General features: G+C 43.7%; 1 pseudogene; it reads left to right on the forward strand.

The window, feature by feature from the left end:
• Positions 1–8,063: 8,063 nt before the first annotated feature.
• LOC136510231 (WAT1-related protein At5g64700-like) lies at positions 8,064–21,009 on the forward strand (annotated as a pseudogene).
• The last annotated feature ends 900 nt before the right edge of the window (positions 21,010–21,909 follow it).

A 21,909-nucleotide genomic window follows, 5' to 3' on the forward strand; every position in this document is an offset into this window, starting at 1 on the left:
TTGTTTCCCCTCTCGTTTCTTCGTTTTGGGATGGTTTTGGTTCATTCTTGTTGCCTTGGATCGATCAATGACATGAGTAGAAGCTTTCCACCGAAGGAAATCCACTAATTCCTCATGAGATCGCAGATCCGGGCAATTTTAGTTCTTGACCTATCTATTGGGGGATTCTTCAATTCTTTCGATTCACGGAGTTAGAGTTTGTTTCGGGCCATGATCCTTTAGAGGTTGCCTTTCTACTCGCTTGTGAACCCTTGTGCAAAGTTTCAAGTCATTTGGAGTTGATTTGATAAGTTATGGCTTGATTTGATTTTTCCCGAGAAACTGCTCGTTCATACCGGACGCGTCCGATATGATCTAGGACGTGTCCGATATTTCTCACTTTGGAGTTTTGAGCTGAAATTTGGTGGAGACCTTCCCTTGGTGTCTAAAGAGCTATGGTTAAAATTTCATGATTTTTTGACACCATTTGACGGGGTTTTGGATTTTTCTCTTTTGGTCAGCTTGCTGCTGAAAATACCGGACGTGTCCGAGATCATACCGGACGTGTCCGAAAATACCGGACGTGTCCGATATAATACCGGACGTGTCCGATATTTGCAGGAGCAGTGCTGTTTTCTTTTGAGAGTTTGCTTGTTTGGGCTTCGATCTGTGTTCCGTTTGCTCTGTGGTGACCCGCTGTGTTCTGAGGGAGCATCCACCCTTCTCTAGGGTCGTGGTCATCAAGTCTTTCGTGTATGCTTTTTGGGGATTGATGTTGGGACAGTGGTCGAAGATTTCGAAAGAAATTTGAGACTCCCATTCAACCCCTCCCCCCCCCCCCCCCCCCCCCCCCAGTAAGTATTGAAGAAAGCAACACACACATGCCATGATGGAGCAGGCAGGTATGGAAGAAAAAGAATTGATGCAGTAGATTGACGTTAGATGTTAGTAAAGGTGTATTAGAAATATATTTGGATAAATTTAATTAGACCAGCCCAGAAAGAGTACGTTTTACCTCGATACACTGGCAGATGCGCTATATACTACTGCTTAAAGTCATTTGCCTAAGTACCGAGTTGGACGACAATACCCAAAATACTTCGCTATAGAGAGTACCCTTGATGAATAGTTAATTCAGTTAATGGTAGTCTGTATATGTCAAAAACATGTACAAATATGTCTCAAGATGCCATGGGACGATATGCGTACCATCTGGAACAGCTGGAAGCCAACAAATGCATCACCATCACCATGTAGGTTTGTCGAATTCAGCGTATATACTTGTAGGATACCTGGGCTATGCCATCACAAAGAAATATATAAAATATACTAATAATAGATCAACAGTTTTATTTCACAAATTGTAGATGAATAATATCAGAACAAAAGAGGATCGTCAGAAAACATATATCTGAGGCAACACGAACGGCAAGAGTGGAGTGGGATTCCAGCAGCACATGATTAAACACGAACAGGGCAGCATCTGATTGCTGGGAGAGGCGGTGTCGCGGTGATAGCACAGGTGATGGTGGAGAATGGAGGAAGGGATTTGCAGAACGGAGATCCTGGGCAGCCCGCTGGCTATTGAATCTACGCAGGGCCGGTCCTTATAGGGTTTAAGGGCCTAGAGCGAAATCATAGACGAAGGCCCCTTAAAAATTGAAATAAAGGGAAAAATATGCATATAAAATGTTACCAATAAACACATCTAAAATTATCAAGCAATTTAATATTTACATGTAAAAAATGATTATGTAATTTTGTGCGCCAATCTGTACGTGCAGGGGATCGATCATGGTGTTTTAGTTTGGTATTTAACATATTCTCATTCTGTCTTAAAATAAACACACATCACGCTTCTCAGAGAGTCAAACTCTTTTAAATTTAACTATAAAATAATATCAATATTTGTATCTTAAAATAGTTTATTATAAATATATAATGCACAACTAATGTAATAATGCTTATTGCACATAATAAATATTAGTATTATTGTGTATATATATTTGATCGAACTTAAAAATATTTGACTCCTTGATTAATAGGGTATGTACTTATTTTAGGATGGATGAAGTAACAAATAGTGAGACCGAGTAAACGATAAAAGGAACTCCGTTTCAAATTATAAGATATTTTAGTTTTTTTAGATTCATAACTTTTGCTATGCACCTGGATGTATTATGTCTAGATACATAATAAAAGGTATGAGTATAGAATTGCCAAAATGTCTTATAATGTAGGACAGAGGAAGTAGGAATTAATAGTCTATTGACAAAGTCACGTGGATCACGTCACGTTGCACAAGCACATGTATAGAAGCTGAGATTATACAAGTATAGCATTCAGTGAAACGATGCAACGAGGTTGAACGTGTCGCAAATTAAACCGGCAACGTGCCTGACAGCAGGCGATGCGAACGTTGGTGGTGCAGTTTCGATTGGTTTGGTGGATGGCAGTTTCTATTGGTTTTGTGGATGGGAGTTTCTAGATGGACACGGTTGTTTTGCCAGCTGAGATGAAACCCGAGAACATGGACGGTAGGATTAGTTTAGTGGATGAATCTAACGAATAACACTAACTGATCAGATGATGTGGCACAACGTAGAAGCAGAGAAATAGCAATAGTGGGATTTTGCTTTCTAAGAGATATAGATATTCTTGCTGCTTTGCAGATATTCCACCCTCCCGATAGCAATGGGCAATGACAGATTTTTTAAAAAAAAAAAAAAGACTCTTGCTGCTTTGCAGCTATTCCATCCTCCTGATAGCAATAGGCAAGGGCAGATTTTTTTTAAAAAAAATAATGTTCCTGTTGCTTTGCAACTATTCCATCCTCCTGATTAATCTTTGCAAATAAATCTTGTATGGTTGTCTCCATTGACCTATAGCATGGAAAGTTCTGGTAAGTTTAGTAACTTATTGAGCAGCAGTGAGAGTCTGTCTGACATTTGGATCCGGTGACAAGGATCATGTTCCACATATTGGAAACAGATACATGCATATTTCCATGCCCACAAGGATTTCTCATCTGATCGACTATCGATGACAAGGTTTGAGGACACACCTTTCCCTTTCCAATTGCATATGATTTGGATGCGTCTCACACGTTCATCTTTGTCCACTTTTAGGTAGCAAGCAGATCCACTGAAAAATGTTTATTAAAGAAGATAGGCCGGCAATTTCCGTACATGCATTGCTGGAAATTATTAAAAGACCAACTTAAGTGGGGCAGATAGGCACGATCAGATGGAAACCCAGAAAGGCGTGCGTGCGGCCGGCTGCATGTCGCAACGGCCCCCCTGCATGCCTTGATGGCTGGGTGACGGCCGGCCCCCTGCGTTTTTTTCCGATGGCTGGAGGTGGTGTCGCCGGGGGCCCAAAATGAATTTTTTTTAATTTTAACACTATTTGAAAACTAATTTTAAATCTAATATGACCGGGTTTTTTTTAACTAACACTTTTGGCCACGTCTATTGCCCTGGCGCGGCCAAATGCCTGTGCCGCACCATACATGGTGGCGCGGCACAGGGCTGACGTGGTGGTAACCGGGTCCGCTGACGGGGCAGGTCCTGTCGCGCCACCGATCTTGGCGCGGCAGTGCCGCGCCATGGAGCATGGCGCGGCTACGCCAAATAAAACCCCGCAGCGAGGCCGCCCGCCCTCCCGCTGCCCTGCCCGCCCGCCCGCCGCCAGCCGCCTCTGCCCCGCCGCCGCACAGCTCCCGCGGCCGCCTACGCCGCGCCCGCCTGCCCACGCCACGCCCGGCCACTCCTGCCGCGCAGCACCCCCGCCGGCCGCGCCCGCCCGCCCACGCTGCGCCCGGCCAGTCCCGCCGCGCAACGCCCGCGCCGGACGCGCCACGAACGCCGGCGCGTCAAGGCCGTCAGCTCCTAAGGCACCTCCCTCTCGATTTCATGTTATTTTGATTATTATTATTTTAGGATAATTAGTGATTGAGGATAATTAGTGATTTATGATAGTTAGTAATTTAGGACAGTTAGAGTTTTATGATTGTTATTGATTTATGATAGTTTGTCAAATTTAAGATACTTACTGATTTAGGATAGTTAGGTTAGTGAATTTGTTTGTGATTTACGTAGGTAGTTCTTAGGTTCGAGGTATTTATTAATTAGTTTATAGTTAGTTATTTAGTTAGGGATTTTGGATATACCTACTAGTTTACAAACGTCGGTACTTACTAGTGCGTGATACGTTGATTTTGATGACTTCATGAAGTTTCGTCAAATGCTTATATTCCTAGTGAAGTTGTTTATGTTACAAGTGTGTGATATGTCTGTTAATGTTACTTTGAATATATACATGTGCTTTCATATTGTGTTCGTATTGCATGACAAGTAGTTCAAATTTTGCAATGCTACATAATGTTAATTTGAATTTTGTTAATTTGAATACTCTAACGTTTTTTATCAATTTGTAATAGGATGGCCCCACCCACGCAGCACCCGTTGTACCCCATTCTTGAGGTGGAGTACGACGACCAACACCGAGCATATATCTTGAGCGACAATGACGCAGAGGTGGCCTTGTCTCCTTTGAGGCCCCGCACGCACACCAGAGAGCACCAGTGGGACGAGCGTTACGCGCCGTACATACGGCGTGCTGGCTTCCTCGAGCTTGTCCGTGTTGTCAACCATAATCTTCCGCTCCTTGACCCAGCACTACTTACTACAGTTGTAGACAGGTGCGAGTGCATTCTTTGTACGTAAACTTTCTTGTAACAAATTTGAGGCAAGTAACAGTCGTTCTATTCTTATATCAGGTGGAGGCCTGAGATCCACACGTTTCATCTACCTTGTGGCGAGATGACCTTGACCATGCAGGACATGAAGGCTATTTTTGACCTTCGGTTGGGGGGACTTCCAGTGACAGGGATAGTTAACAACGATCACTTGAGGGAGTTGGTGGCTCAGTTAACTGGCTTTCTTCCACCGGATGACGAGACTTCCAAGAAAAATAAGTGAGAAATCGAAGCTTATTTAATACTTTTTAATACTTGCATTGCTTTCCTGCAGCCATCGAGTCTCATTTTGTTTGGTAAATTTCAGGAAAACTTCTGGTGTTTTATCGTCTTGGATCACGGAGCGCTTTGATTACTTGGACCCACAGGCTGAGGAGGCTTAGATCGACAGGTTCTCTTGAGTTTGGCTCTGGCACTTTCTTGGTGCTTTTCTCTTCCCAGACGTCTCGGGCAACACTATCAGCTGGATCTTCCTTGACATACTACGCCAGCCGTGGGAGAACATAGCGGCGTACAGCTGGGGCAGCGCAGTCCTGGCATGGACGTATCGACAGCAATGCGTTGCCTGCCGTCGCACCTCAGTGGGGGGTTGCTCGTACCTACTCCAGGTTTGGTGTTGGGAACGATGGCCCGTTGGGAGGCCACTTAGTACTGGTTTACCGGTAAGTACTTCGGTTCATTATATTCTTCGATATGGTTACATATGATGAGTTTATTAATGGCTAATTCATTATCGTGTTCAATGCAGCAATGGAACGGGCAGGATACACTCCCTACAGCTCTGTTTATCTGGACGGAATCAGAGTTAGTTAGAGGGAATGCGATGCACAAGTATAGGGAGTACATGGACGGTCTCGACGTCCTGACATAGCACCAGGTTACGCTCTCTTTACTATCATATATGTGTTTTGTTCAATCTACATTATATCACAACCTAACACAATTACGAAATTTTAGGTGCATTGGTGTCCTTGGGATGCTCCGGAGCTCCAGTACTCTCAGTCCTGTCACTAGGAACGAGTCAGACGAGTATCGCTGCAACGTCCCTCTTATTTTCTTCCACGTGGTTGAGATTCACTTGCCCATCAGGGTCTGCAGATAGTTTGGAAGAATGACAAGCTACCCATCACCGCTTTACTCCACCAACCAAGGATTGCATGAGTGAGTTATCGATTAATAATAGAGCTACAATTCAGAGGTGTGTGGTACAACTAACATCGTTTTGTTGCAGGTATGACCGCATGAAGAGGTACAAGACCAAGGATTGGCGCGTGACACACAACACGCACATCCACTTGTGGGAGACCAGGGAACAGCAGCCGGTCCATGCGGGTCCTCCACACGACTAGCACACCTTCGATGAGTACTTGCGCTGGCTTCACAGGTCTACGAGGACACATATCAAGCCCCCGTACATTGAGGAAGCGATTGACGAGGACTTGAAGGAAGATGTGATTGAAGATGTATACGACGTTGCCACTAGAGAGGACACACAGCTACAGAGAGCCCCGCTATAAAGATACGTGGTAAGATACTTGAATGGTACAATTTGTTATCCATTTGGTATTAAGTATATATACTAAAATTGTTCAACCGTGTTTATGTACCCAGGCGACACAATTGTCGAGGCTGTCCAACGAAGCAGCGTACCGGCTTCACGAGTCTAGAGGGCTGGGCCAGGCGTTCTCGCGGCTTTTGTGGAGGTAAACATAAACTTGTCCGTTCCGAAAATATTTGTTCAGTGTATATGTGTTTGAGAAATGCACTAACTTTAACGTCTATTTATGCAGAAGGTGAAGAAGAGCTGCAGGAAGCTAGCTCAGAAGCTGAGCTGCATGGACACTCCTTATGAGGAACCGCCACTCCCAGCGCGGTCGGGTGCCACGTCTTCAGCCTCTTTGAGGACACCAGCCGGCTCTTCTCAGCAGATGACAGGTGTCACTTCCGCGGTGCGTACACCACCACATCATAGCACTGGCAAGGACCCTGCAACCGAAGACGAGGAGGACGACGATGACGACGACGACCAGTGGAAAGATTGGCCGCAGGACGAGATCGGCATGTCTCAGCTAGGTGGTGCCTCGCTTAGTACCCAAGGAGCCTCACATGTACTAACAAAGGTAGTTTCTTTAAATACGTAGGCTACATGAACTAACGATCATAAAGAATTCAAAGTAATCGTGCATATCACATACTTGCAGGGTACGAGCCGTACGCACCGGCAACGCGACCACACCGATGTTGGCTACACTCCCAATGTGTTGCCAACAAATCCGAAAAGACAAAGGCGTCCGAGGGATCCTTACACTCCTGGGTCTTAGTTTGTTAGGTCGAACTATTATTGGCGTCCGAAACTTGCAGGCTTAGTTGGTTATGTTATGTAGAACTTATGTCAAACCAATTAAAATGTTACGTGGCAGCTTGTCAACTTATGTTATTTGCTTCATATCCGTTTCAATGCGTCGCGTCATCGCTGCTTGCGAGATTAAGTAGCAACTAGTTTGGAAACCGGCAGTCCCAGGGTATCTCGATGCCGGTGGCCGGCGTCTTGCGCGAGGGGTCGAGGAAGCCGGGGTCCATGGTCGCGTCGCCGCCGATCCTACAATATGGGGCTAAAAATATCATTGGCTTATCAAATTCTCTATTCGGACGTGAAAAAAATTAACAAAATATAGAAACAAATTCATTATTGACTTTACGTTAAGCAATACTTATAATAACTCCCTGTATCGGCGCGACGCGTTCCGGGATGACGACGGGCGCGACGGCCAGGCTTGCTTGCTGCTCCGGCAGGCATGACTGGCAGCGGGTTTTATTTGGCGCAGCCGCGCCATGCTCCGTGACGTGACACTGCCGCGCCAAGATCAGTGGCGCGGCAGGACCTGCCCCGTCAACGGTCAGCGGACCCGGTTAACGCCACGTCAGCCCTGTGCCACGCCACTATGCATGGCGCGGCACAGGCATTTGGCCGCGCCAGGACAATAGACGTGGCAAAAAATAATAGTTTTTTAAAAAAAAACCAACCGTGTTAGATTTAAAATTAGTTTCAAAAAGCGTTAAAATTAAAAAAAAAATCACGTCATCCAGCGCCGGCCGGTCCGACTCCGAGTCTTCCGATCGAGCTGCTGCCACGTACGCACCCTTCTTGCCTGCCTGCCCGTGCACCACATCCGCATCTATATAAGCAGTAGCTCTTGATCACTAACTGTCAGCATAACACAAACACTTCAGAGGTTTGATCGAGCAAATAAAGATCATCTAATTGTAAATAAAACGGAGCAGCTAGCAGCCAGAGGCCCCAAATAAACCCAAAGCACGTCGATCGATGCCTGCTGCTGGCATGGACGACGCTGCTGCTGCAGGCAACAAGGCGTATGCGGTTGCCATCGCCATACAGGTGATCTACACCGGCATGTTCGTCGTCTCGAAGGCAGCCTTCGACCATGGCATCAACACCTTCGTCTTCACCTTCTACCGCCAGGCTGCTGGCTCTCTCCTCCTTTTGCCTATGGCCCTTCTCCGCCACAGGTAGGTGCACGCATATATAGCTCATCACACAAATAATATGGTGTGATCTTGCATGATGCATGCTATGCATGCCGAGTGTTTTATGGAGTTAATTTGTAGGAACGACTATGCAAGGTCCATGCCATCTCCGATGCTGATTTTCAAGCTCTTCATATGTGCCTTAACCGGGTACGTACGTACGTGATGTAAGTAGGTGCATATATATATATATATAAAGTAATCTCACTCTCCGTTCCAAACTATAAGTCGTTTTGACTTTTTTGGTACATCTATTTTACTATACATCTAGATATAAGAATATGTTTCGATACATAGTAAAATAGATAAACCAAAAAAGTCAAAGCGATCAATAATTTGGAACGGAGGGAGTATAAGACTAGGAAATATCGGAGAGACCAGACTTTAGATGAACTGAAACATGCATGTATGTATTGTTATGTTAGATTGATCTCTAACCTAACTGGACCTAACGGCCCAGTTAGGCCTTTGACTCACGTCCTGATCGGGGGCGCCCAGCCCACCATGGCTGGAGGGCCCCTGTCACCCTGCGCTATAAAAAGAGGTGGGGACCGGCGGCTCTTATCACGAGGTTGACCTGAGCCGACCTCCCCACCGACAAACCCTAAACCCGATCTAAGTGAGGGGCGCAGCCAGTGACGGGAAGTACCTCCGCCACAGCACTGCGCCGTCATCTACCTTCACCGCCGGCACCGCATCTCCAACACGTCTTCCCCGACCATCGCTGCCCATGTGCAGACTTCACCAACGAACCTGATGGAGGCCTCTGGATCTAATCCCTCCGCGGTGTCAGATTCGTCAGACCTCATCCACCTCTCTCTGTCTCTCTATCGTTGCACTAGAATGTGTTCTAGGTTCTTGTTTCATCAAGCACCCCGGCTAGATCTATGGTCCTAGCGATTCAACAGTACTAACAATGGTATCAGAGCCACGTTTAAGTATAGATCTAGCTAATCAGTTTAGATCCTTTCGGATCTAAGAACAGTAGGGGTCTCGGAAGAAAGACGAACCCTAACCCTAACTGGGTTAAAGAAAGGAAGATTTCGGTTGAACCCTAACCCTAACTGGGGATTAAAAGAAGAGGGTTTCGGCCTTAAGAATGTAAGAGTCGAACCCTAAACCCATAAAAGTCTTCAAAGGAGAAGAGAAACAGTAAAACACTAACCCATCCCAATCGGTCAAAACCGAGAAGAGCAAATAGATCCAAATCCGATTGGGGGAGAAGGGGAAACGGAGACCTACCTCGCCGCTACGCAGCGTTGCTGTCACGCCGGCGCTCGGGGAAAAGAAAGGGCCGAGCCGGGGGCACTGCTCGTCGGGCTCCGGCCAAAGAGCCACCGCGGCCAGGCCACTCGACGGCGGCGCACTCACCCGCTGGGGAGCGCGCCGCCGGCGAGGGGGGCCGGCGACGGCGACGTTGCTCCACTACTTCGCCTGCTCGTCGCTCGGTGCTGCGGTTCTGAAGAGAGTAGAGAGAGCGGCGAAGAGAGAGAGAGCAGAGGAGAAAGTGAGCTAGGGTTTCGGTTGGAGGCCGGCGTCGGTGGTTTTTATTCACCCGAAGTCGACGCGTGACCGTCCGATGTTGGATGAACGGCCGAGATCAAGCAGGCCAGCGACGCCCCCCAGGCGGATGAGCGCGCGAGGCCAAATTCCCGGCCCAGGCCCAGGTTGTGACCTGGGCGCGAGGGAGCGCACGGAAAGGGCACGTGCGGCCGTGGGCCATGGGCCGTTTCTGCTGCTATGTGCCGAAATGGCAAAACATAGTGAAAATGAATATCCTTTTGTTTTATTTTTTCCAGAAACTTTTTTGATACATATTTGATGAATTTCAATTGAATTTTGATGCCCTACTCTGCACAATTTTGATCCAACGACAATTTTGTTCAGAGAAAAGTAAAGTTCTATAAAGTTTCTAGAAAAATAATAATGAGAATATTTACGCTTTCCGCTGCGTATGTAAATATGTTATTTTCATTATTAAATTCGAACCAACGGGAGAATTTAATTTTGAAAAATAGATATGTTTTAATTGATTATAATATTGTTATTATTCTGACCAACGTTGATTAATGGCAATATTATGATCTTTTGTCTTGCATTAATTCTATTTCTGCCTAACGGTGATGTAGAATTAGTGTAGAGAACAATTATATGTTTTATTTTTGACCATCGTTGGAACTAAGGCATGCAATTGTTATTGTTATTATTTATGTTCTCATAATATTTGAATTGTGTTTTCAGGCGGATACAACTTGATGAGTTGTATCAAAGAAATCCCCACTCTAAAAGGTGATAACTACATTGAGTGGTAGAAAAAGATCGACCTGGCTTTCATCCTCACTGAGGTGGACTGGGTAGTCACCATACCGTGTCCCACAGAGCCTGTGGCACTGGTGAGGGAGACAAACGAGGCTGATGCCGCTTGGGCAACCAGAGAGAGAGATTTTGCATCCCAAAGAATGTCCTATGACCTTGAGCATAGGAAATAGGTCACTGCCGACAAGAAATGTTTGGCTGTGATAAAGAACATGATTGAGCCTGCAATTGTGAGCTCAATCCCAGAGTGTGACATTGTCACTGAGTATCTCGAAAGAATAAAGAGTCAGTTCACTGACTCTTCAAAGACATATGCTACCCAGCTGATAAAGCAGCTGATGACAGAAAGATACTCAGGCAATGGTGGCATAAGAGAGCACATACTAAGGATGAGCCATTTGGCATTCAAACTAAAACCAATGGATCTGGCTCTCAAGGATGAGTTCCTTATTCATCTAGTTTTTGCTTTCTTGCCAAAAGAGTTTGACACTTTTGTTGTCAACTATAACATATAGCCTAAAAAATGGGACATGGAGAGGCTTATGGCTATGTGTGTGCAAGAGGAGGAGAGAATAAAAGCTGTCAATGGTGGCACTATCAAGTATCTAAAAGATAACAAGAAAAAGAATACTAATGCTAACTTCTCATCAAAGTCAAAGGGAAAGGGTCCCATGCTGCATCAGCCTCAGCAAAACAAGTTCACAGTAGAGAAAGATCAATGTCTCTACTGCAAGAAAACAGGACATTATAAGAAAGATTGTCCCGATTACCTAAAGATGATCATGGCAAAAAAAGGTGACAACATTATTACGTTCATAAATGAATCCCTGTATGTACAGTATTCGAAATCTACTTGGTGGATTGACTCAGGTGCAACTGTTCATGTTGCTAATTCTTTACAGGGATTCCGTTCGACGAGGACTACGCAAAGAAGCGAAAGACACGTTAAAGTCGCAAATGGAGTCCAAGCAGAAGTTGAAGCTGTTGGCGATCTTTCTCTAGAGCTTGCTGATGGTTTCAAACTTATACTTAGGGATGTTCTTTATGTTCCCTCCCTACAGAGGAATTTGATTAGTGTTTCCTGTTTGGACAATGATGGTTATGATTTATAATGATGCATGTGTTGGTCTTGCTATCTTACAAAATGAGTTTTATCTGTTATCACTATGTGATGATGTGAATATTGTATGCGATGATGGGAACGTTGCGTGCGACAATGTGAATGTATCCTCGTCTGCGGATGTAAACAGAAAACGAAAGAGAGCTCACGATGCGTTGTCGAAATTATAGCACTGTCGTTTAGGCCATATTTCGAGGGGGAGAATAGAAATACTAGTTAAGAATGATATTCTTCCTCCATTAGAGCTCTCAGATTCAGAACAATGCAGAGATTGTATAAAAGGAAAGTATGTAAAGAAAATTAAGAAAGATGACAAACGAAGCACGGGAATTCTACAAATTATTCACATAGACATCTGTGGTCCTTTTCCTGTAAAGAGTGTGGATGGTTATGATTCATTTATAACATTCACAGATGATTACTCCTATTATGGCTATATTTATCCAATCAAAGAAAAAACAGAAACATTGGATAAATTTAAGATATTTAAGGCAGAAGTTGAAAACCAATACAACTTAAAGATTAAGATAGTCAGGTCCGACCGTGGAGGGGAGTACTATGGTCGGCATACCCCATATGGCCAAGTTCCTAGACCTTTTGCAAGGATCTTATAGGAGAATGGCATAGTAGCCCAGTATTCTACACCGGACTAACCTCAGCAGAATGGAGTAGCTGAAAGACGCAATCGTACACTGATGGATATGGTGCGTAGTATGATAAGTTACTCCACCTTACCATTGAGCCTGTGGATGGAGGCGTTAAAACCCGCCATTCATATTCTCAATAGAGTACCAAGTAAGTCGGTGCCCAAAACATCGTATGAGTTGTGGACAGGAAGAGTACCCTCACTAAACCACTTGCGTGTGTGGGGGAGCCCTGCTGAGGCTAAAGTATTTAACCCAAACATTGGAAAGCTAGATCCCAAAACAGTGAGTTGCCATTTCATTGGCTACCCAGAAAAGTCAAAAGGTTTTCGTTTCTACTATCCAGATAGACATACAAAGTTTGTGGAAACGAGACACGCTGTCTTCCTAGAGGATGAAATGATGAGGGGGGCATGGTAGCTCGAGAAATTGGCCTTGAAGAGAAGCGGGTGTATGCACCCACTCCGATGATTCATGAGCCATTTTTCTCACTACCTGCTGTCGCTACACCGACAGTGCAAGACACTGTAGTGCCAGCACCTGTTGTTATCCCGCCTGTGACAACAATGAATAATGATGAGAAACCTGTTCTTCAGGATCCTATAGAACCTATTGTCACAAATGAGGGTGAGCAACAACAGCCTCAAACAGAAGATGTGCCAAATGTGGAGGCCCCTAGAAGGTCTTAAAGAGTTAGAAAATCAGCTATTCCTGCTGATTATGAAGTGTACAACACTGAGGAATTTCAAATGGAGGATGATCCCATCTCATTTGAAGAAGCCATGAGAAGTGATCATTCATCAAAGTGGCTTGAGGCCATGGAAGATGAAATGAAATCAATGAATGCCAATAAAGTTTGGGATTTGGAGATAATTACTAAAGAAGCCAAAACAGTAGGTTGTAAATGGGTCTACAAAATAAAGCTTGACTCTCAAGGGACTATAGAGAGATATAAAGCCCGACTTGTGGCAAAAGACTTTACGCAAAGAGAAGGGATTGATTACAATGAGACTTTTTCTCCAGTCTCATGTAAGGATTCCTTCAGAATCATAATGGCATTAGTGGCACATTACGATCTAGAATTACATCAGATGGATGTAAAGACGGCATTTCTCAACGGAGACTTGGAGGAAAATGTTTACATAGCACAACCGAAAGGTTTTGTCATGGAAGGAAAAGAACGAATGGGATGACGCCTAAAGAAATTCATTTATGGATTAAAACAAGCTTCAAAACAGTGGTACTTGAAGTTTGATCAGACAATAAAGAATTTTGGGTTTAAAGAGAATGTAGAGGACAATTGTGTCTATATAAAGTTTAAGAATGGGAAGTTCATCTTCCTTGTCCTGTATGTGGATGATATCTTACTTTCTAGTAGTGATGTCAGTCTACTACGGGAGACAAAGAAGTTTTTGTCCTCAAAATTTGATATGAAAGATCTTGGTGAAGCTTCGTTCGTTCTAGGGATCGAGATTCACCGACATAGAAGTAAAGGGGTATTAGGACTGTCACAAAAGGCATACATAGAGAAAATCTTAATAAAATTTAGTATGCACAAATATAGTCCATCACCTGCTCCTATAGTCAAGGGCGATAGATATGGGGATTTTCAATGCCCCAGGAACTAATATGAGATCGATCAAATGAAAGTGGTTCCATATGCTTCAGCTGTCGGAAGCTTGCAATATGCTCAAGTATGCACGCGCCCTAATTTGGCATTTGTTACCGGGTTACTTGGCAGATTCCAGAGCAATCCTGGAATAGAACACTGGAAATTGATAAAGAAAGTCTTGCGTTATTTGCAAGGAACGAAAGGCCTCATGATGACGTATAGAAGATCTGATTCACTCCATATAGTGGGATATTCATATTCTGATTATGCGGGAGATGATAGAAAATACACGTCTGGATTTATATTCACTCTCGCAAGGGGAGCTATTTCATGGAAAAGCTCAAAGCAAACCGTCACTACATCGTCCACAATGTATGTCGAGTTTGTAGCGTGTTATGAGGCAATGGGGCAGGTGAACTGGCTAAAGAAATTTATACCCGGTTTGAAGGTGGTTGACGACATCTATAGACCACTTAAGTTATACTCAATAATAATCCGGCAGTACAGTATGCTCACATCAAAAAGTCAAGTGGTGCTGCCAAACACATTGACATAAAGTATTATGTTGTGAAAGATAAAGTCCAGGATCAAGTCATAAGTCTTGAGCATATAAGTACAGTAAAGATGCTCGCGGATCCGCTTACAAAAGGCTTACCACCCAACGTGTTCAGAGAATATGTAGCCGGCATAGGTTTAAGGGAAAGCCTATAATTCCTGGACAAAAGAAGGCACAAAGATAAGTATCTATTTCAGAACAGAGTAGTGTGTTGTAGTTGTTAAATCTATCGGCAATAGACAATGAGGATGAGGCATGCTCTATGCGCTAATCTGTAATGGAATGAACAAAAGTAAATGATATGAAAGTGAAAGATGGAAAGAGATCAAGGGGGAGATTGTTAGATTGATTTCTAACCTAACTGGACCCAACGGCCCAGTTGGGCCTTTGACTCGTGCCCTGATCGGGGGCGCTCAGCCCACCATGGCTGGAGGGCCCCTGTCACCCTGCGCTATAAAAAGAGGTGGGGACCGGCGGCTCTTATCACGAGGTTGACCTGAGCCGACCTCCCCACCGACAAACCCTAAACCCGATCTAAGTGAGGGGCGCAGCCAGTGACGGGAAGTACCTCCGCCACAGCACTGCGCCGTCATCTATCTTCACCGCCGGCACCGCATCTCCGACACGTCTTCCCCAACCGTCGCTGCCCGTGTGCAGACTTCACCAACGAACCCGATGGAGGCCTCTGGATCTAATCCCTCCGTGGTGTCAGGTTCGTCAGACCTCATCCACCTCTCTCTGTCTCTCTATCGTTGCACTAGAATGCGTTCTAGGTTCTTGTTTCATCAAGCACCCTGGCTAGATCTATGGTCCTAGCGATTCAACAGTACTAACATGTTCTTGTCCTCAGGATTACATTTCACTTGAACCTGTACAGTGTAAGCCTCAAGTTCACCTCTGCAACTGTGGCATCCGCGGCTGACAACTCACTGCCGGTGGTCACCTTCTTCCTCTCACTGCTGCTGAGGTACGTACTAGCTACATATGCTGCTTGTTGCCAGCTCGATCATCGCCATATAAGAGAAGAGCTCTGCAGGATGGAGCATGTGAAGCTGAAGAGCTTGTCAGGCGTAGCCAAGCTCGCCGGGATGGCGCTCTGCCTCGCCGGGGTCTTGGTCATCGCCTTGTACACCGGCCGGTCGATGAGCCCTGTCAACCATCACCATGCTGCCTTCGCCTCTCACGCTTCGTCTGGAGCCGATGTTGTTGTTACGCGCAGCGCATGGGTGAAATGGACATTCCTCATGGTTCTCGCGCCAACACGGCGTGGTCTCTCTGGATCGTCCTCCAGGTCAGTATGTCGTCGTCGTCGTCGTCCTACCTCTTCACACTGCAGTCCACCTTGTGGACGTACGGATTCCTGCAGTAAAGGATTAATCCCACATGTGAAAGAGTGACTCATCATCAATTTAAATGAGCGGATATTGTGTGCATCTGTTGTGAGGTTGACAATATGAAATGTGAGCCACACTCCCATATACAAGTCGAGTCGTGCTGGCCTGGTCACAACACGCACGCTCTCGGGCTTGCATTGGCTGGTTAGACCACGAAATGCTGGTGGTGTTAGAGGACGATAAAGTCTACATGAATTAGGCCCTTCGGTTATTAAATGAGAAGGGTGGGTGGGCGTGTATATGTACCTAATATTAAAATGCGCAAGCTAGGTTAGATTCTTGGTCCGATATGATGGAGCCAATCTCTTATGTGCCACAAAAGATATAGCAGTGTGTCCTAATACCGACACTGTAATAGTTATAGTAGCATGTTCAAGTACGGTGCAAAGTCCAATTCCAAATTAGTTAAATTTGAATATTGAGCGTTTTCATGGCCTGTCACTCTTTCTTGTATTTGTACGAGTTTTTTATGCTTGGGATAACCCATTTTTTATTCAACAGCCGAAACAAAGTTAATTAGATCGACGGCCAGAACAAGAGTTATGAGTTCAAAGAAGGAGCAGACGAGAACACAATCCATATAGCATGGCCAGCATGTTGACATATCCTGCAGACAAAAGATGTAACATAGAACCTTCGACAATTAGACATAGCGAGCTCCACATCCCCACAAGAAGACCTTGTTTATCATATCTCCTCCAAGCGAGATTCCTCCCTTATCTTCATAAATCCACCTTCTCATCAGGAGCAGTAAGGAGCAACTGAGGGTGTTGGGGCGCTCCCAGCATCATCTGGATAGCTACCCATAGTAGAATTAATGGTGGCTCCACCCATCACTTTCTCCTTTAGTCCTGCTTTGTAAACACCTGCACACCATTTAAGATATGAATGAACAAGCATTTTGTAATAGCCTCCAAGGGATGCTTATCTTTTTATCAAAACAGGCTCTGTTTCGATTCTTCCACATGGACGAACATATAGCAGCAGTCAAGAGGACACACATCCCTGTATCCTTTGGTAGCCATATTCGCAACCACTTCCAGCACTGATTAGTGGAAACAGGGGCAGGTGTTAATTGCATCGATTAGACATGCAAATAAGACCCCGATTTGCTTTAGCTACTTTGCACTCAAAGAAAAGATGGTTGGACAATTCACCACCATCATAAAAGTAACAAGATGGGTTTCCTTTCCATTTTCTCTTTATCATATTGTCTTTAGTTACCATGGCATCATTCTCAATAAACCACTTTCATTTTGGGTTAGATGCATGATAGTAGGTAGGTAGACTTGATAGAGAAAATACCCGATTTTGTCCATCTCCATCTACTAAAGTCTTTTTGTACGTCATCAGAGTAATTCATCGCATAATCTCTGGTCCCAACTCATTTATGTCTTTGAGCCCCATATAAAGTCATCTCCTAAACTTCAACTGGCCACAATTTTCTTTATTTACAATCATGTATTCACTACGTCAGAAACGTTTTTTAGGGGCGGCTTGTAACCCTTTGTAGGGACGGTTTTGTCAGCCGCCCCTACGAAGGGGTGGCTACAAATCGCTGATTTGTAGGGGCAGTTCTCAGACCACCCCTACAAATATTGAGCCGCCCCTACAAATCAATTTCCAGAAATCATAAAAAAGGGGCAAAAAATAGCAATTTTTTTTCATCCAAGGAGGTCCCACCGGCAGCCACACACACCCTCACTCTATCAAGGCAGTATTTTTTCACGATTTTTGCACACTTTGCGTCGGTCGGGTTTCGAACCCGCAACCTCTCATTTGCGTGTAAGCTCCTCTACCACTGCACATCACAATCACTTGTGTCTACATTCCATTTTGGTTCCCCACATATTATACAAAACTGAACATAAATTGATTATTTGAGGCCCTAAACTAATTCAAATGAAAAAGTTGTCAACTACAAAGTTTTATAACTTTTTGAGATCTACAATTTTCATTTTGGTAGTTTCTCCATCCGAGGTCACTTATAAAATTTGAATTTTAAATTTGAGAAATTCGAACGTAGTTTTTCATGACAAGATGATTTCAAATGAGAAAGTTATCAACTACAAAGTTTCATGACTTTTCAAGATCTACAACTTTCATTTTTACTGTTTGTCCATCCGAGGTCGTTTAAATAATTCAAATTTTAAATTTTTGGAAATTCAAACGTAGTTTTCTTTGATAAGATGATTTCAAATCAAAAAGTTGTCAACTATAAAGTTTCATAACTTTTCGAGATCTACAACTTTCATTTTGGTTATTTCTCCATCTGAGGTCGTTTACAAAATTTAAATTTTAGTGCTTAATTTTTAATACTCGGCATCTAGTAGGGGCACTTCAATATTGAGCCGCCCCTACAAATCCGATTTGTAGGGGCGACTGGATATAAAGCCGCCCCTACAAATCGGGTCATTTGTAGGGATGGCTGATAACACCGTCCGCCCCTACAAATCCATTTGTAAGGACGGCTCATTTGGCAACCATTTGTAGGGGCGGCTCAATATAGAGCCGCCCCTACAAAGAAAGGATGGCGTTGCTACAAATCGTTTTTGTAGTAGTGATTGTAATAAATTTATCATCACACATATCATACAACATAGGAAATTATTGGTACAGATGTGTCTCGCCCCACCAAGTGTCTAGCCAAAACTGAGTGTTTTTGCCACGATAGATGATCAATTAATTTCCTCCCTTTCAAATATACCCATCTTGCTTAAAGCAAATCAGTCCATATTGGAGAGTCATCTCTCCTGTGTTTGGTATGCCCAGTACATTTCCCTTAAATGTATTTCTATTTATCAAATCCTGACAAATATGCCCTATTCATTTTCCAACTTTCACCACCATTTGCACAAGAGTAATATTCATCTTTCTAAGGGTTTGAATGCCCAAACAACCCTTTTGCTTTTACAAATCTTCGTCCACTTGACAAGGTGGTAACTTTTCTTTGCACTACCTCCTTGCCAAAAGAAGATACGTCTTTGTTTATCCAAGATGTCAATAGTGGTTTGTGGGAGCAAGAACGTAGATATATATCTGATAAATTTGAGAGTTTATTTAGAATAGAGTTGATAACAATACAACTATCAGCCATAGACAGTGAACTGCATTGCCAATATCAAGCTTTTAGGCAAAATTATCATAAATTTGACCCCAGTCACAAATGTGGAGTTTGCTAGGATTCACCGGAACACCAAGGCACTTGATAGGGAAAGTACCAATTTTGCAATCAAAAAGATTTGCATACTTAACCAAATTGTTGTTATTGTCATTTCTCATAAGAACTTCACTTTTCACAAAGTTAATTTTTAAACCCAACAACATTTCATAAAGGTATAATAACTTAAGGTTCCTAGGCATCTCATAGTCATATTTTATGCACAGAATCATGCCATCGGCATATCAAAGAATAGACACACCTCTATCAATCATATGACTAGCTAGTCCCACCAACAAATCATTCTTTTGAGCATTAATAATCATCCTAGTAAGCACATCAGCTACAAGATTTTTGAACAACGATGGAGAGCTATGTGTCATTTTCATTAAGAGATGAAAATAGGAAAAATACTATACAAAAAATGGGATGGCTAGAAAAAAAAAAAACCTTCCCAACAAATCCAACTCACACTAGCATCCTCTGAAACCTTCTGCACAGCCTCTGGGTGCCACCCTTTTATTCGATGATCCCCACATTGTAGTATTCCAATACTTGGCAAAATCTTCTGAAGAAACTGCCGCCGACTATTGGCCTTGGAGCCTAAGCTCTGGTGCTGGTCAGTCAGCGCAACCGAAGAAATTTGGTGACTCTGTAAATTAAAGCTAACCAGTACACTACTGAATACGTAGGCCCTAAGCTCTTGGACTGCATGCATGACTTCCTGGGTCTTCAGCAGTACTCCATGGTCTTTCTTGAGGTGTTTGTCACTTGATCTTCATGATGTCTTAGTCCAAGACCATCCTTCTATCTAACAGACTAAATACCTTGTATACTAGCAAATAACATTAGTCCATTTAATCATGTTGTCATGTAATCACCAAAATGAAATATGACCCAAGCTAGGTGTCATTTTCCCTACAATGCAATTATTAGATAAATCTCCAAGCCTCTGCTTATATACATATATGAGCTAGAACAACGGACATGTCCATGCATAGTACAAGAGTTCCATTACAAGATAAATTAGCACAAATGGCATAATCATTAAATAAATCTTTGAGACACAAGTTGTCCAGATGGTCACACAATAAGTTATACATTACATTATAACGAACTATATAAAATTATGGTCGGTAACCGACAACGCAGACTGCGGTGCTCAAGGAGTATCCGGACAAGATCCTTGTGACAGCGGCGCAGTGCGTCTTCAGCACGGTGCAGTCATTTGTCGTTGCAGTTGTGGCTGAGAGGGACTTCTCCAAGTGGAAGCTCCGCTTCGATGTTGGCTTGCTCGCCATTTTCTACTCTGTAAGTTTTCTCCGGATTTCTTCACTAAAATAAGTCTAGGTAAGTAGGCTTTTAGTTACATGTACAAACTAAAAAAATAAGACATCTATCTAACTTTTAATAACCATTTGAAAATTTTGCTGGTGAACTGCTACATATGTATATATCAAACACTATCAGGGGTTTGTGGTGATGGGAGTCGCCTACTACCTGCAAGCTTGGTGCGTGGAGATGAAAGGCCCTGTCTTTCTCGCCGCATGGACTCCACTATGCTTCATCTTCACAATATTCTGCTCCTCTTTCTTCTTGGGAGAGATCGTCCACCTCGGCAGGTATATATCTCAAGTGTCTTGGACTAATAGTGACTACAATGGACGCAAATAAACAAGTTTCACATCATCACATTCACATGCATCATGATCTTTGGACTTTGGGGGACATATGATCGAATGCATATAACAATGATGAATGTCTTGTTATTTATCATTTTACGGCAGCATTGTTGGTGGAATCTTGCTGGTTGGCGGCCTCTATAGTGTATTGTGGGGTAAAAGCAAGGAGGCCAACATTGACCCATGCAGAGAGGTGAATAGGATCAGTGATCCACAAGACCATGTAGAGATCGATATATGAAGAAGAAGAAGAACAAGCAAGGGGATGAGAAAAGGACAGAAGAGGCAACGTTAGCACTTACCACTAGCTGAACAAGAGTCTGACCAATATAATCCATGCATTCTATCAATTGACTATGGATACAAATATAGCTCTTTGCCATATGCTACCCGGTGTGTGTGAGCTAGCATATGGCAAAGAGCTATATATATATATATATTATTCTATAGCTGGCTACAAAATAACTTATTCTGTAGCCACTTTGAGTTATGATAATTACTATGTTAATTTACGAGATTATAGTAACTCCTTACTAAGTGGTTTACTATAACGTTATGGTAAATATTCCCGTGTGTTATAGTAACCCAACTATCGTAAATATGTATTGACATTATCGTAAATTAGTATATAAAATTATAGTAAATGGAGGTGGCTACAAAATAACTTATTTTGTACCTGGCTACTGAATATACTCTCCATATATATATAACTACTATATATATATATATATATATATATATATATATATATGTGTGTGTGTGTGTGTGTGTGTGTGTGTGTGTGTGTGTGTGTGTGTGTGGAGCAAATCAAATAATGGCACTGAATTCTAGTCATTCATGCAAGCAAATATTAAACGGAACGTCTAGCGCCGGACGTCCGGATGGGGCTAGCATCCTGACGCCCAAGCCTGCTGCGCCTGCCTCACGTGGGGGCCCGCACTGCTCCATGTTCCACGGCTGCAACATGTCCCGTGCCGCACTGTGGCCCACGCCGCTCCATGTCCCACGCCTGCAGCGCCGCATGCGCTTTGTGTCCCGCGCTGCTCCATGTCCTGCGCCCGCACCATGGCGCCCCCTCCACACCCACGTACAAATGGGTCCTACTGCAACATGTGCAACACCAAGATCTACTTTTGCAATA

Source organism: Miscanthus floridulus, chromosome 16, assembly GCF_019320115.1.
Source record: "Miscanthus floridulus cultivar M001 chromosome 16, ASM1932011v1, whole genome shotgun sequence".
Classification (NCBI taxonomy): Eukaryota; Viridiplantae; Streptophyta; class Magnoliopsida; order Poales; family Poaceae; genus Miscanthus; species Miscanthus floridulus.